Below are 15,337 nucleotides of genomic sequence, written 5' to 3' on the forward strand. Positions count from 1 at the left end.
GGAAACGGGACCCTTTTCCCCCATGGGGAACGGGGCCCTCTTGCCCCTTGGGGGAACGGTAAATCTTCCCCCTGGGGCACACCTGCAACCTCTTCTCCCACTCACACCCCAAGGGGCTGGGCGTGTGCCCGATGACGCCCTACAAGAAGGGTCGTGGTCATTGTCAGGGAGGAAACCCCTTGTAAGCCACAGCCAAGCGGCGAGGGCGGCCTGTTCCAAAACTGCAGACAGACAGCCGGCGCATAAAGCCCTTGGCAACCCAGCCCCACTCAAAGGGGAAGAGTCCTCACCTGGCCCGGCAGCGCTGATGAGCCCCTGGCTCCGCCCCTGGACGGGGCCTGACCCCGCCCACCAGGCTCTGCCTGTGCAGAGGCGCACTTCTCAGGGCCGCAGCTAGGGGGCGCTGGTGAGGTCGTTGGTGGACACTCAGTCCCCTTGGGGATAGGGGCCCCTCTACACCACGGGGGTACGGGGTCCTAAGACTCCTAAAGGGTCCAGAGACCTGAAGCCCGTTTTGGCAACGGGACCCTCGTCCCCATGGGGGACACCTGCACCATCCTCTCGCACTACCACCCACAGGGGCAGGCCTGCGCCCGAAGACACCCTAGACGGAGGGGCGGGGTCACTCTCAGGGAGGACACCCCCTGTGAGCCACAGAGAAGCGGCAACCGCGGCCTGTTCAAAAACTGCAGACAGACAGGCTGGCTAGGAGAGCCCCTGGCAACCCAGCCCCACTCAAAGAGGAAGAGTCCTCACCTGGACCAGCTGGGCTGATGAGCCCCTGCTCCACCCCCGGCCGGAGCCTGACCCCGCCCACCGGACTCTGCCTGTGCAAAGGTGCACTTCTTAGGGCCGCCGCTAGGAGGCGCTGGTGAGGGGTTGGTGGAACCTCAGGCCCCTTGGGGGTTGGCGCCCCTATGCACCCACCGGGGTACGGGGTCCTAAGCCCACTACAGAGTCCAGGGACCAAAAGCCCGATTTGGGAACGGGGCCCACTTCTCCCTGGGGGACACCGCGACCCTCCTCTCGCTCCACCAGCCCCAAGGGCAGGCCTGCGTCCCAAGAAGCCCTAGACGGAGGGGTGGGGTCACTGTGAGGGAGGACACCCCCTGTAAGCCACAGACAGGCGGCGACCGAGGCCTGTTCCAAAACTGCAGACAGACAGGCCGGCTAGGAAAGCCACGGGAAACCCAGCCCCACTCATGGAGAAGAGTCCTCACCTGGCCCAGCAGCGCTGATGAGCCCCTGGCTCCGCCCCCGGGCAGAGCCTGACGCCGCCCACCAGACTCTGCATGTGCAAAGGTGCACTTCTCAGGGCCGCTGCTAGGGGGCGCTGGTGAGGGGCTTCGGGGACCCTCAGCCGCCACGGGGTTATGGGCACATCTACCCCCCTGGGTAAACGAGACCCATTTCCCCCATGTGGAACGGGGCCCTCTTGCCCCTTGGGGAAACGGTAAAGCTTCCCCCCGGGGCACACCTGCAACCTCTTCTCCCACTCACACCCCAAGGGGCTGGGCGTGTGCCGGATGACGCCCTACAAGGAAGAGCGTGGTCATTGTCAGGGAGGAAACCCCTTGTAAGCCACAGCCACGCGGCGAGGGCGGCCTGTTCCAAAACTCCAGACAGACAACCAGCGAATAAAGCCCCTGGCAACCCAGCCCCACTCAAAGGGGAAGAGTCCTCACCTGGCCCTGCAGCGCTGATGAGCAACTGGCTTTGCCCCTGGACTGAGGCTCACCCCGCCCACCAGGCTCTGCCTGTGCAGAGGCGCACTTCTCAGGGCCGCTGCTAGGGGGCGCTGGTGAGGGCGTTCGGGGACCCTCAGCACCCACGGGGCTGACGCCACCTCTGCACCCATGGGGGTATGGGATTGTCTTCCCCCATGGGGGAACGGGGCCCTCTTCCCCTTCACGGAAGCCCAAATCTTCCTCCCGGCACACGCCTGCACCCTCCTCTCGCACTCACAGCACCAGCAGTGGGGCCGTGCGCCCGCAGACGCCCTAGACGGAGGGCTGGGGTCCCTATCAGGGGAATGCACCCCCTGTAAGCCAGGACAAGCGGCGACCGCTGCCTCTCACAAAACTGCAGGCACACAGGCCGGCGCAGAAAGCCCCGGGCAAGCCAGCACCACTCAAAGGGGAAGAGTCCGCACCTGGCCCAGCAGCGCTGATGAGCCCCAGGCTCTGCCCCTGGCCAGAGCCTGACCCTGCCCACCCGACTCTGGCTGCGCACAGGTGTACTTCCTAGGGCCGCCGCTAGGGGGCGCGGGTGAGGGGGGTTCGGGGACCCTACGCCGGCACCGGGCTGGGGCCACCTCTGCACCCATGGGGGTACGGAACATTCTTCCCCCATGGGGGAACGGTGCTCTATTCCCCTAGGGGGAAGCCCAAATCTTCCTCCCGGGGCACGCCTGCACCCTCCTCTCCCACTCACAGCCCCAGCGACAGGGCCGTGCGCCCGCAGACGCCCTAGACGGATGCCAGGGTCCCTGTCAGTGGAGGGCAACCCCTGTAAGCCAGGGACAAGCGGCGACCACGGCCTCTTACAAAACTGCAGGCACACAGGCCGGCACGGAAAGCCCCGGGCAAGCCAGCACCACTCAAAGGGGAAGAGTCCTCACCTGGCCCAGCAGCGCTGAGGAGCCCCAGGCTCTGCCCCTGGCCAGAGCCTGACCCCGCCCACCCGACTCTGCCTGTGCACAGGTGCACTTCCTAGGGCCGCCGCTAGGTGGCGCTGGTGAGGGGGTTCGCGGACCCTCAGGCCCCACGGGGCTGGGGCCACCTCTGCACCCATGGGGGTACGGGAATGTCTTCCCCCATGGGGGAACGGGGCCCTCTTCCCCTTCATGGAAGCCCAAATTTTCCTCCCGGCACACGCCTGCACCCTCCTCTCGCACTCACAGCCCCAGCGGCGGGGCCATGCGCCTGCAGACGAACTAGACGGAGGGCCGCGGTACCGGTCAGGGAAGGGTACCCCTTGTAAGCCAGGGACAAGCGGCGACCGTGGCCTCTTCCAAAACTGCAGGCACACAGGCCAGCGGAGAAAGCCCCGGGCAAGCCAGCACCACTCAAAGGGGAAGAGTCCGCACCTGGCCCAGCAGGGCTGATGAGCCCCAGGCTCTGCCCTGGCCGGAGCCTGACCCCGCCCACCCGACTCTGGCTGCGCACAGGTGCACTTCCTAGGGCCGCCGGTAGGGGACGCTGGTGAGTGGGTTCGGGGACCCTCTGCCCCCACCGGCTGGAGCCACTTCCGCACCCATGGGGATATGGAACTTTCCTCCCCCATGGGGGAACGAGGCCCTCTTCCCCTTCCAGAGGCCCAAACCTTCCTCGCGGGGCACGCCTGCACCCTCCTCGCACTCACAGCCCCAGCGTCGGGGCCGTGCGCCCGCAGACGCCCTAGACGGAAGGCCGGGGTCCCTGTCACGGTAGGGCACCCCCTGTAAGCCAGGGACAAGCGGCCCCCGCGGCCTCTTCCAAAACTGCAGGCACACAGGCCAGCGCGGAAAGCCCTGGGAAAGCCAGCACCACTCAAAGGGGAAGAGTCCACACCTGGCCCAGCAGTGCTGATGAGCCCCAGGCTCCGCCCCTGGCCAGAGCCTGACCCCGCCCACCCGACTCTGGCTGCGCACAGGTGCACTTCCTAGGGCTGCCGCTAGGGGGAGCTGGTGAGGGCTGTCGGGGACACTCAGCAGCCACGGGGCTGGGGCCACAACTGCACCCATGGGGGTACGGGATAGTCTTCCCCCATGGGGGAACGGGGCCCTCTTCCCCTTCGCGGAAGCCCAAACCTTCCTCACGGGGCACGCCTGAACTCTCCTCTCACATTCACAGCACCAGCGGTTTGGCCATGCGCCCGCAGATGCTCTAGACGGAGGGCCACGGTCCTTGTCAGGGGACGGCACCCCCTGTAGGCCAGGGACAAGCGGCGACTTAGGCCTCTTCCAAAACTGCAGGCACACAGGCTGGCGCGGAAAGCCCCGGGCAAGCCAGCACCACTCAAAGGGGAAGAGTCCGCACCTGGCCCAGCAGTGCTAATGAGCCCCAGACTCCGCCCCTGGCCGGAGCCTGAGCCCGCCCACCCGACGCTGCCTGCGCACTGTTGCACTTCCTAGGGCCGCCGCTAGGGGGCGCTGGATAGGGTTTTCTGGGACCCTCCGCCCCCACTGGGCTGGGGCCACCTCTGCACCCATGGGGGTACGGGACTTTCTTCCCCCATGGGGGAACAGGGCTCTCTTCCCCTCGGGGAAGCCCAAATCTTTCTCCCGGTCCACGCCTGCACACTCCTCTCGCTCTCACAGCCCCAGCGGTGGGGACGGGGGCCCGCAGACGCCCTAGATGGAGGGCCGGGGTCCCGATCAGGGGAGGGCACCCCCTGTAAGCCAGGGACAAGCGGCGACCGCGGCCTCTTCCAAAACTGCAGGCACACAGGCCGGCACGGAAAGCTCCGGGCAAGCCAGCACCACTCATAGGGGAAGAGTCTGCACCTGGCCAGCAGCGCTGATATGCCCCAGGCTCCGCCCATGGCCGGAGCCTGAACCAGCCCACCCGACTCTGCCTGTGCACTGGTGAACTTCCTATGGCCGTCGAAGGGGGCTCTGGTGAAGGGGTTCGGGGACCCTCACCCCCACTGGGCTGGGGCCACTTCTGCACCCATGGGGGTAAGGGACCAGCCCAGCCTCGGCGGGAGATTGAGGCAATCTCAGGGGTTGAGTGAGAACTGGCAGATGGTGGTTGAAGGAATTAGGACGAGGAACGAAAGAAATGACACACAGACACACTCAAGGGAGAGTGAAAATCTTAGTGCGCTTTATTGGAATCAGCCTTTTCTTTTTATACATTTCCAAAGTCATTACCTCAATATGTTTTTTACAGTATGTGGTTAATCATACGTCAGATTTATCGTAAATGCAGTGAAACATGAATAACATAACATATTGTCTATTATTTATCAAGGAATCAAGAACTTATCGTAACACCCTCAGTGGAGGCTTATTTTAACATTATGATTTTTTACTATGATTATACATTTTTGTCATATCTTTAACATTATGTTTTTATTTTTTTAGTACTATTTATTATTCCTATAGTTCTACTTGGTTACACATTTGCTAGAAGTCATAGAACCAGTTTCTCTCACCATAATTGAATTTCTTCAGTACAAGACCTAGACTATTAATGATTAACAACATGCCTTGGTTGTGTCTCAACATTTCCCAGACTTGTTTTCCATCAGTTATTTTCCATAAGTAAAAGGTGGGAACCATTAAAATCCCCTTGGGGACTGTGCCTGACTTAGGTCGTCAGAAATCTTTTCTGATCTTACCCGTCATTGACTGTCCCGTCCAGCACACAGGGGAAGAGAGACTTATGTACTTTCATAGTACAGCCAATCTTATATTAACCATAAGTTGTGGCAATGGTAACTTTGCTCTTGGGGGAGCAGGAGCCGCCACAGTTCCCCCTTTATTTTTAAATTTAAGTTGTATTTGATGCACATCACGTCGTAAAGTTTTAATAGATTTGCTGAGTATTTTTAAGAATATAGGGACCATGAGACAACAAATCAAGACAATGAGCATGATTACACCAAATGAAATAAGAAATTGTAACCAATTAGAGGGTGCCAAAGAACGTAAGGACTCAGAAAACGTAGATGCAAAATCTGACAAAGCTGGTTTGGACAAATGAGCTTGACTCATTGCTGAGATTTCAGCCTGGAGAGAAGACAAATTATGACTGGTGTCACTTTTACGCCAAATGCCAAGTAAATGATTTTTAATAAAAGCCCAATTATAGGAAGAATTATAAAGTTTGGGCGTAACACAAATAAACCTGAATTGAGCATGTCACCGAGTAGAGAGAAGTCGTTTAATTTGTTGGACTTTTGTACCTAGTGCCAACACTGTCTCCTCCAAAGCATTTAGTTTGTGTTTTAGATTTTGATCAATGTCATGTTGCAGAGCTAAAGACAAAATAGAATTTTTTGTGAGATTATTAACAAAATGAGCAGTATGTGTTTCCTGAACCAGGGCAACAGACGAAACTGTAAGAGAAGTCACAATAGCAATTAAGGCAGTAATACCTAAAATAAGCGTAGCAAAAAAATGTTTAGAAAGAATTAAGGCATTGACTTCCTGAATAACTTGTAAAGCAATATTGTCAAATTATGGGGTATCTTGTAAATCAACAGGTAATATAACATAAGAAGGTTTTTTTAACATAAACATAGTAGAAAAATTATGAACAATATTAGGAGTTAGGCAATTAGACAACACGCATTTAGAACAGGTGACAGAATAGGAATTCCCGTGGCGGGAAATGTTTATTGTGTTGGCAGATCCAAAAAACAATGTATAGGGGTATCCAATGCAGGCACGAAGATTGAAATTTCATATGGCGTAGATATGTTGTCTGGTGCTAAAAAGTTTGATAGTATTCACAGTAGCAAAAAGACGAAAAAGTTCAAGTAAGCACGAGTCCCATTGGAAGTGGTGAAGGAGTAGGTGATCTGTGACTTTTCAGGTTTCAGTCAGTGAAGAGGAGGAACCAAGGTGTTGGTTTAATTTAGCAGAGACCAGATGGGTGAATTAGCATTATTAAACAAGTAGTAGACAAATTAATAAAAAAAACAAAAATTTAGAGCTTTGTACCTATTTTACATACAGTGACTTAATAGGAAAGACAAAAGTACCATTTATACCAGACTTTTGAATTAAACACATTAAACAAAGTAAATTATTAATACTTAACATAACTTTAAGGCATATATGCTTTAAATTATAGCATAAAATTTGAATTAGTTTTTGTTTACCAAAAATGATTGTAATTATAAGATTTGTTTTTATGAAAATTTATATACGTGCCATTTATAATTAATCTTCCAGAGAGAAAAAACAAAACAAAATAAAACAACACTAAATAAAACAAAACAACAAAACACAAAGATAGACAAACAGATACAGAGATCTCTTGATATATATTTAAAATTTTGGCCATATATATATATATTTTAAGAGATAGTTATTTTATTAATTTTTGTGATGCCACTGAGGTTTTTAATGAGTTAAAAGCAAAAAACTGTGCAGAGAATTTTAATTATTACCAAAGACTTGGGCTCAAGACCACAACAGTCAGGCAGTTTTACTAACTTTTTTAGATAAGACAATATTTTTTTGAGTTTATATTTTTAAGAAGTGATTTTTTGGCTTTAGGTTGTCAATGTTTTGTTATACTGAGAGCAAGTATATATTAAAACAAAAGGAACCCTGTTATTTTGATAACAGGAGATGAGGGAAATTTTTAGAGTTTGCCTGTTTTTAGGCTTTTATTAAAATTTGAGGTTTGAATTTAGCTCAAATATGTTTGTATTATTATTTAAATTTTTTTGAGAGCTTAATTAATTTTAACAAGAAATTTAACCTTTTACAGGTCCACTAAGTAAATCTAAAAACTTTTATTCAACCAATAAGCATTTTGTATAGCTTGTTAGCAAATTCAAAATAACTCAGTAGTTTTTTTCTTAGACAATTTAGACTTTAAAATTTAGAAAAAACATAGGGAAATAAAACATTTTTCCTAGAACGAACCAAAACAGTTTAGTCGCCCACAGTAGGAAGGCAGTAGAGACTTGCCAGTGATCCCAACACTGGAGAAAAAGTCCAGGCAGCTGCTTGTTGAGACCAGGGGCAGCCCCCACCCATCCGTTGCAGTGGGTTTATAATATTATTATAAAAACCTTTAGTTATATTATATAGTTATATTTAACCATTTTTATTACCTTAGCAATAGTAAATGAACTTTAAATACTATTATTTAGAAATATTTTATTTATTTATTTTAAAAGAATAAATGGCCTAACCACATACTTAGAATCAGAAAACAAAGTTAAAGGCTGAGCAAAAGGCTGAGCAAAATGTTCAAGTGTCATAATGACTGTAATTATTTCAGCCTGCTGAGCAGAGACATTTTTAGAGACTTTTTGTAATGCACACATAGATGGATAAGCTGTCACCACACGTGTTTGTGCATGGGAGAGATGCAACCATTCCAAAATGCCCTTCTGCCATAAGCAGGCTGTAGGAGTATAGGCAGTTTGCATAATCAACAAATCCCACGTTTTAGAGTAATGAATTTGAGTAACTCTGGCTTCTGAAATTTTTTGTTCAACTAAACGAAGGCTTTGTAATGCCTCCGGAGTCAAGGCACGAGGAGATCTAGGATTCGAATCGCTTTGTAGAATTGCAAAAAGTGGATGTAAATCTCCGGTAGTATTTTCAAATAAGGCCTGACCCAATTGATATTACCTAGTAACTTTTGGAAGTCATTTAGGGTTTGCAATTTATCAACACGAATTTGTAAATTTTGAGTCATAATGTGATCATATAAATGATTTTTCCTAAATAAATTAAAGGTCGGTCCTTTTGAATTTTATCTGGTGCTACTACCAGACCATAAGCTTTCAATTGTTCTATTAAATGGGTCAAAATTGAATCTGCAACATCCTTTGAAGGATGACTTAAAAGAATATCATCCATATAATGGATAATATATGCCTCTGGAAATTTAATTTTAGTAACCTGCAAGGCCTGATCAACAAATTTTTGACACAAAGTAGGAGAAGTTTTCATTCCTTGGGGCAAAACTTTTCACTGATATCTTTGCCATGGTTGTTGAAAATTGCTAGATGGAATACTAAAAGCAATTTTTTTGACAATTATTAGGATGCAATTTTATTGTAAAGAAGCAGTCCTGTAAATCAATAATAATAACAAAATTGTTTTTTGGAACTGCTACAGGAGAAGGCAACCCTGGCTGTAGGGCACCCATATTCTGCATAGTGGCATTTACTGCTCTCAAATCTTGCAAGAGTCGCCACTAGCCAGATTTTTTTTAATACAAAAAACAGGAGTATTCCATGGACTTGTAGAAGGCTCTAAATGTCCCTTAAGTAATTGTTCCTGTACTATAGTTTGGATGGCCTGGATCTTTTCTGCTGTCAGGGGCCATTGATCGATCCAGACAGGAGTTTTATCTTTCCAACTGATTTTATCAGCATATTTTTGAGTTTTAATGGCCCCTATGAATAAGCCTGTTCATCAATCACATTTGGAGTAACTAGAGACAATTGCAGAGATTCCATGATGTCATGTCCCCATAAGGAGAAAGGCAATGCAGGAATCACATAAGGTTGAAACAAACCTTTCTGAGAACCTAATTGCCAGGATAACATTTGTGAATTTTGAGCCACATTATTGGCCATACCCAATCCAATCAACGTGGAGGAGGAATTTAAAACTGGCCACGCAGCAGGCCAGTCCTTCCTGCTATACATGATCTATCTACTCCTGTGTCTAGCAATCCCATGATTGGATGTCCATTAACAATTAATTTTTTCAATGGCCGTTCTTTTGTAATGCTCTGGGTCCATGCAATTACATCCGTGGATCCAAAGCCATCATCACCTCTTTTTTCTTTTAAAATTGGATTAGGCAACTTAACATAAGATGGCACAAGAATTTGTGCAATACGTTGATCTTTGTGAATTTGTATTGTTTCTTTCAAAGGTCGAACCATGACTTTAACTTTCCCTTCAAAACTTGAGTCAATTATTCCAGGTAGAACTTCAAAATGATTTTTATAATTTGAATTACGGCCAATTATAAGTCCGACAGTTCCTTGTGAAGCGGTCCCTTTAAGTAAGTGTCAACTAAATGAACTCCATCCGTGGCTGACATGATAACATCAGCCATGGCTGCAAGATCTAATCCTGCACTTGCAGGGGTGGCTCTTGGCAAATCATGTACGGCTACATTCGTAGCAGGCGCAGGTGTTTCTTTAGAGCTTATTTGCGCCGCAGTATACCCTCCTTCATTTATGGGGCTGAGGGCTCGCCCTCTGAGAGGTTTTTTTTTTTTTTGGATTCTCTTCTATTTATTTTAATTTATGTCCATCCTTATGCCACTTTCTGTTCCTGGAGGAGGGGCGTGCAGCCTCTTTGGTTTAGAGCATTTAAATTGTTTTTTCTTGCTAAAATAATTTGGAGCCATTAGAGTATTCTGTGGCACGGGGTTTTGTTTTGGTTCTGTTGTCCTACAAAGATCAGCAAATGTTTCTTCAAAGTCACTATCATCCTCATCACCCATAACTTCTGCATAATCAGGATCTCCAGGGTGACAATCTACAAGTTTTCCTTCTGCAATAGGTGCAGTAGGGAACACAGCACCCAAATATGTTTTAGATTTATTGGCAAAAGGAAAAGCTTCCTGATCACTACTTTCTTCTGAGATTTCCCCTTTCCATAGATCTGCTTCCGTAGAACCAACTAATAAATCTCTAATTTGTATCCACAAAGAAAAGCTTGAATGGGCACCTGTGTAGGGCCGTTTTGGTTATAAAATCTCCTGATATCCTTTCCTATACGTTTCCAATTTGTCAAAGACAAACTGCCCTCTTCAGGAAACCAGGGGCAGATTCTTAAAATAAACTCATAACATTCACTGAGGGACCTGTTACTTATGGTCATCCCTCGACTCTTTAACATGTGACTTAAAACTGAAAGGAAAAATCCTCTATCTCTAGAGTAAAAATGTCCCATATTTATAGATTACTCGTTCTCTTTAACTGGTCAGCCTTTACCAGCGGGCCCGTGGTGCCCCGACGAGATTCCCTATCCTTCGACAAAAATTTTTTAGAAAAAAAAAGTGGAGAGATAGCTTACCTCAAGCTCGTTCTTCCAAACACGTCGTCTTCTTAAGGAAATACCTAGAGAGTTTTTCGCCTAGAAAGCAAAACTAAAAACACTCAGCGATGCTCGGCTGACCGTACTCCTCGCGGAGTATTAGAAAGCCTTGGTATAGGGGTGACCGTACAAGCCCCGGTCTTGGACTCCACAAGGAGACCCCACAAAACCTTACAGCTTTCGCAGAACTGCAGGTATGAGCCCACACAGGCTCCACGGCTCAAAAGAGCCTTGGAATTCAAACACAATTACTCACACAAACATACACACAGTCTCACAAAGCAGAGAAAGTCGATTCTTCCAGCTTCACTGAGCTCCACTGTTTGGGACTCGAGCCCCACGTTGGGCGCCACCTAACGCGGACCAGCCCAGCGGCGGCGGGAGATTGAGAAAATCCCAGGGGTTGAGTGAGAACGAGCAGAAGGTGGTCGAAGGAATTAGGGCGAGGGAAAAAAGAAATGACACACAGACAAACCCAAGGGAGAGTGAAGATCTCAGTGCGCTTTATTGGAATCAGCCTTTTCTTTTTATACATTTCCAAAGTCATTACTTCAATATGTTTTTTACAGTATGTGGTTAATCATACGTCAGATTTATCGTAAATGCAGTGAAACATGAATAACATAACATATTGTCTATTATTTATCAAGGAATCAAGAACTTATCGTAACACCCCCAGTGGAGGCTTATTTTAACATTATGATTTTTTACTATGATTATACATTTTTGTCATATCTTTAACATTATATTTTTATTTTTAGTACTATTTATTATTCCTATAGTTCTACTTGGTTACACATTTGCTAGAAGTCATAGAACCAGTTTTTCTCACCATAATTGAATTTCTTCAGTACAAGACCTAGACTATTAATGATTAACAACATGCCTTGGTTGTGTCTCAACATTTCCCAGACTTGTTTTCCATCAGTTATTTTCCATAGGTAAAAGGTGGGAACCATTAAAATCCCCTTGGGGACTGCGCCTCTCTTAGGTCTTCAGAAATCTTTTCTGATCTTACACGTCATTGACTGTCCGGTCAGCACACAGGGAAGAGGGACTTATGTACTTTCATAGTACAGACACTCTTATATTAACGATAAATTGTGGCAATGGAAATTTTGCTCTCTGGGGGAGCAGGAACCGCCAAAGCGCTGGTGAGCCCAAGGCTCCGCCCCTGACCGTAGCCTGACCCCGCCCACACGACTCTGCCGGCGCACAGGTGCACTTCCGAGGGCCGTCGCTAGGGGGCGCTGGTGAGGGGGTACGGGGAGCCTCAGCCCCCACCGGGCTGGGGCCACCTCTGCACACATGGGGGCAGGGGATTGTCCTCCCCCATGGTGGAACGGGGCGCTCTTCCCTTCGCGGAAGCCCAAAAATTCCACCCGGGGCACGCCTGCACCCTCCTCTCGAATTCACAACCCAGCGTCGGGGCTGTGCGCCCGCAGACGCCCGGACGGAGGGCCGAGGTCCCGTCAGTCGAGGGCACCCCTCTAAGCCAGGGACAAGCGGCCACCGCGGCCTCTTCCAAAAATGCAGGCACACAGGCCGGCGCGGAAAGCCCCGGCAAGCCAGCACTACTCAAAGGGGAAGAGTCCGCACCTGGCCCAGCAGCGCTGATGAGCCCCAGGCCCCGCCCCTGGCCGGAGCCTGTCCCGCCTATCCGACTCTGGCTGCGCACAGGTGCACTTCCTAGGGCCGCCGCTAGGGGGCCCTGATGAGGGGGTTTGGGGACCCGCAGCCCACACCGGGCTGGGGCCACCTCTGCACCCATGGGGGTACGGAACTTTCCTCCCCCATGGGGGAACGGGGCCCTCTTCCGCTCGGGGGAAGCCCAAACCTTACTCCCGGGGCACGCCTGCACCCTCCTCTCGCACCCCCAGCCCCACCGGCGGGGCCATGCACCCGCAGACGCCCTAGACGGAGGGCCGGGTGCCGCGGACCAGCACAGCAGTAGACGATGAGGCCACCTCAGGGTTGAGAGAAGCGTGCAGGGTGGTCAGGGCGTCGGTGAAGAAATGACAACTGACACACTTCAAGAGTGAAAATCTGAGTGTAATTTTCTTTGAGTTTGTGACCAGAATATATATATTTTCCAAAAGCACAGGAATGAATATCAATGAAATTAGCTTGCTCATGGGCTCAGTCTATCACCATCAGGGAGGTGATCTACATAACAAGCAATGACCATTATAGAAGAAAGAAGGAAGTTTAGAAAGACAAATAAGGGATTATAGTTTGTAGTTCTAGAAAGATGGGATAAGATTTTTAGCATTTTGTAGTGGTTCTTGGTGGTCGTTATCTTTTGATAAGCTTCTGCCTTTTCAGGGAACTTCTGCTGAACTTCCTTTGCTTCAGGGTGTTATGCTGTTCTCCCCCTGCGCACTGGTTGCCCAGCCGGACCTAGGGACCCTGGCGAAAGCCATTCCTAAAGATCACTGCGGGGGAGGTGCAGCAGGTGTGTAGGGTTTTGCTGTTCTCCCCCTGCGCGCTGGTTGCCCAGCCGGACCTAGGGCCGGTTAACCCTAAAGGTCACTGCAGGGGGAGGTGCAGCAGGTCCCCCTTTGTTTTTAGAACGGAGCTGGAAGGCGTACATATCTCGTTGAAGACAATGAATGGACCTGTGAAGTAAGCGGGCACAGAGGGGAAGGAGTAAACAAAGGAGCAGGACGAGTAGGGAAAGAACAATAAAGGAGAGAACGAGATGATACCAGTGAGTAGGAGTCAAAGATTGGAGAGTGGAAACTAGAGAATGAGCAAAGGAAGAGAGTGAAGTGGGCAGATGAGACTTACTGATAGCAGAAATTTCAGCTTGGAGAGACGAAAGGTCATGAGAAAGGTCATTGTCTTGCCAGATGCCCAATAGGTGATGTTTGGTAAGATTCCAATGTAAGGAGGAGTTATAATGTAAAGGCGTAACACAAATGAAACGAAACTGAACATGGCAACGAGTAGACAGTTGTTGTTTGAGAAGTTGAACCTCATTGCCCATAGCAATAACAATTTCTTCCAGAGCATTTAACTTTCTTTCTACTTTATAATCAATGTCCCGCTGTATTGCGAGCGCCATGGACACGTTTTTGGTAAGGTCATTTACAAAAGAAGCTGTCTTAGCTTCCTGAATTAAAGCAACAGAGGAAGCAGCTAAAGAGGTAACTAAGGAAATCAGAGCGGCAATGCCTAGAATAAGGGTAGCAATAAAAAGTTTGGGACGAAGAAGAGCATGTACTTCATCTAAAACTTGCATGGCAGTATTATCATACCAAGGCATATCATGTAAATCAACAGATAACATAACATAGGAGGGTCTTTTGAGCAAGACCACCACAGGATATAGACGAGCAAGAGAGGGGGTAATACAATTAGTAACCCCACAACCCGAACATTGGATATAAAAAGAGTTCCCGCGGGATTGGATACGTGTGGATGAAGCATTTCCCAGGAGCAGAGCAAAGGGGTATCCAACACAGGCACGCACAGGAACTTTGGTTGTGTTGTAGCCAGGTTGTTTGAAGTGAACGGCATCAACAGCAGCCAAGAGGCGAAAAAGTTCAGGCTGGAAATAAGTCTTATTATGATGATGAAAAGCATACATAGGTGGTACCCATCCAACAGAAAACTTTCTGTAGTGAAGGGCTGGAACAGCAAATGAAAAATCATACGCAGTAAACTGAGACCTGAGAGGGATATAGGCATTGCCTGAGAAAAACCACAATGTAGCCAAGCTGGGTAAGAAATAAGGGAATCCCAGAATTGGTCAACATCCCGGTATTTTTGAACACAGTTGGGAAAGGGAGGAGTAAAGGATGGTGAGGAGAAGGTGCGGATTTCATTGTCTGCCGTCAGTTGGTCCAAAGCCATAAACGTCAGGCCCCAGACAACACGGTCTCTGTTGTCCGTGCGGTGGTTCTCCGGAGGGGTACGAGGTAGTGCATCAGTGAGCATGGAAACATAATGTAGCATCATACAACCGGGAAGGGATACAGAGTTAGTAAAGACACAGAGTGGAGGGTCATCAGAGAAACCCTCATAATCAATAGGGGAAGAAACCATATGTTCAGGGTGAAAATCAGCTAACCCACCAGGAGGTTAGTGTCATTGACGTAAACTTTTATGGCAGAATTTTCAGTCCAGGGAACGGGATGAAGAAAAGGTGGCTCGGGTACATAAGCCCAACAGTGGGCCGACTGTACAGGCGTGGATTGAGTCGCCAAGATGGCAATGATAGCCAGGAAGATTGATGTGGCTGTGCGTGGAGCATTATTTTGTTGAACTAGATGTTCAGCCATCGTCGTAAGGGCCTTTATGTGATCCCATGTCGGAAGGCAGCTGGGAGTTTCCCGCTGGAGCTGAAGATGACACATTATCCTCGTCAAGCGCGCCATCTTCCGTCGGTGCCGGAGAATCTGAGCTCGTGCTCGAGACCGGCGGGCAGTGGCGGATTGGTCTGTCTGGGATCCAGACAGGGGAGTCGGCATCCTGAGGAAAAATGCAAGCATAACCTCGCCCTGAGGCGAGTAGCAAATCTGGGCCTTTCCAGGCGCCAGTGAGTAGGTCTTTCCATTTAACCTGAGGCAGATTGGAGACATCAGTGTATCCC

This window comes from Talpa occidentalis, unplaced genomic scaffold (assembly GCF_014898055.3).
Source record: "Talpa occidentalis isolate TD23 unplaced genomic scaffold, MPIMG_talOcc4v2.1 talOcc4.10, whole genome shotgun sequence".
In the NCBI taxonomy this organism is placed as follows: domain Eukaryota; kingdom Metazoa; phylum Chordata; class Mammalia; order Eulipotyphla; family Talpidae; genus Talpa; species Talpa occidentalis.